We start from the raw sequence: 2629 nt of genomic DNA on the forward strand, positions 1-2629 counted from the left end.
TTTTTTTAAAAAAATGACAGTTTTGTCTTTTAGGGTTGGAGAAAAGTTCGGATAAGACCTTCCTTGTATTAATCAACTGTAAAACAAGAGATGGAGCTAAAATATTACTGCAGCTGTCAAACTATGTTCCTCATTCCACCAAAGATAGTGGATTTTTGAAAAACGGTGCAATAAAGGAGTTAGAGAATCTCCTGCTGTCTTGGATTTGGGTATTCTGAACAACATGAATTTTGAAAAAGGGTGGAGGACAAGCTTCAAAAAGCTGTCTGTTTTCAGTGCCAACAACAATGGCAGAGGAAAAACAAAGCAGAAGGTGGTTCCTTGCAGGTTGTGTTGTTTTTCAAATAACCTATAAAGTCTTTGTTTTTTGTTGTGTCACTCAAAGTGGCCCCTCTGAAAATGTTCTAAAGCTGCCCCTGCCTTTCATGGATTCATTTTTTAAATGAGAGCAGATGGATTACATCTTTGTGGCAGGCTGCTGGTGACAAAATGTCTAATGATTGAAAACAGGTTGTGATGGACTTGCGACCTGTCCAGGGTGTATCTCCTCCCCTCGCACTGTGACTGCTGGATATGGGCACCAGTGACCCTAGAAAAGGAATAAATGGGTATAGATAATGGATGGATGGATGGATGGATGGATGGATGGATGGATGGATGGATGGATGGATGGATGGATAAAAACAGGTTGTTTGCTAAATTGTCTGTTATGTTTTGACACAATGCTGCATCATCTTTTCAGTTTAAAAGCCTTTTTTTGACTTACTAGTTTAAAAGTCTGGAGTGAACGACTTGAATTAAAATTGCCTCTAAAAATGATAAGAGGCAGCAATGAAAACACAGAGCAAATAGTTGAAACCTTGAAACTCTGAATGTTTTTTTCTTTTCTTATCTTCAAACTTCATTTACCTGGGTATATTTCTGTGTACTTAAAGCAAAAATATATGTTAGTACACAAAGAAACACTTCTAAACCATACAGAAACTCTCTGTCTTTGTAAGTATAATTATAAGTAACGTTAAGAAGCATTTTTTCCACTGCTCCGTCAGGGAACATCTCTGCTTTGACACAAAACCCGGAGGCCATCATTAAACAAACCCTCAAACTATTAAAGACATTAAACAGGATTCTTTCATCTCTTTTCTTCTCTTCTTTTCTTTTCTTTCTTTGGCACATAGACACATTATTCCTCATATCAAAGAGTTTTATTGAACTAAGCGGTGAGCTAAAGCCACAAAGGCTTTTTGTCTGACCTGTTCTTTAACCAGCCTGAAGTATGGAGCCGTTTTTCATTGTCTGCCCTATGTCTCCAATAAGGTGTTAAAAGCAAAAATAAAAGGGTGGAACTGAGAGGTCTTCTATCTGGAACACAAAGGCAACATTTTGAGGGTGACGTGTTTTGAAATAAAAGTTCTCATTTTCCCTTTCATATTGAAGAGAGCAGCTAAAACTCTTGTTTGTCCTGCAGCGGTAACCAGATCGCCTTTCAAACGCAGAGTTTGATTTGTTGATGAAGAGCAGCAAGAGAACCATCAGATCTGAGCTCAGATCTGTGCTGCTGAAGTGTATTAATGAGGATTTTTCTTTAAAAGAGAGAAAAGAGAGGGGCGGGGTTGTGTTTGTCAATCAAGCAGAGACTGAGGTGAGAAAAATGGCAGTCTGTCAGTTTGCTGATGTTGCAGGTACTAGCCTGAGCCCTGAAGGCAGCCTCGCACAGAAACTACAGATCTTCTTAAGGCTGCTGAAGAGTTGTCAACACGGGCCCTGCAGCGCCGCTGTTAGCCTTCACCTCTGCTTCAAGCTTTCCTTTTTCTTCTCTGTTTGTCTCTTTACTCTGTCATTTCTCCTCCTCCATACGTTTTAATTTGGTACGCTGGAAAGTCCTGAAAATCAAGACATCCTTTAAAATAAACTTGCCGGGGTTTTACATAAACAAGAAGAAAACCACAGAAATGTTGGAGCGACATTAAACTGTGCGAATAAAGAAATGCTGTTCAAATGGCAAATGTTTGTACTTCTTTTATGCATTAACAAAAAAACAAGCAGTTTCTTTGAGAGGTAGCTGTAAGCAGCTCTTTAAAGACTTTAGCTGAATCACATGTCAGGTTTTAGATTCTGTGATGGGGMTTTTTCAGAAACACTGCGGCAGATCTGATGCAGCACATGAAGGAGTTAAAAACAAAAGGAGCAAAAAAAATGTAAAACTTATAAGAATGAACGCAACAGTGCTTTTAAAAGCTGTTGTAACAAACTTTCCACAGCTTTTTTAAAATGAAAGGAAAGAAGTTTCTTAAAACTTTAGGTTCAAAACCTGGCCGTTAATGTACTAAAGTTTGGACTGACTTTATTGTTAGCTCTGACGTTTTCATCCCATTTTATTTAGAATCTCTAAATATACCAAGGTTTGCAACGTTTTGTAAAATAACTGCCTTCATTTGATCTTTTGCCACATATGGTTGAGGATGAACTAAAGATTTACTTTCAGCTCAGAGGGCTTTGCTGCCATCATGTGGACAGAGTTACACAGGCTTGTGGGCTCTAGAGGTGGAGAGGGAAAGTTTCTGAAACTATTGCTTTGTTTGTTGCTTTGGCAAACAATTTAAAACAGAACCATTTATATATATATATA

Source organism: Austrofundulus limnaeus, unplaced genomic scaffold (assembly GCF_001266775.1).
Source record: "Austrofundulus limnaeus strain Quisiro unplaced genomic scaffold, Austrofundulus_limnaeus-1.0 Scaffold9, whole genome shotgun sequence".
Classification (NCBI taxonomy): domain Eukaryota; kingdom Metazoa; phylum Chordata; class Actinopteri; order Cyprinodontiformes; family Rivulidae; genus Austrofundulus; species Austrofundulus limnaeus.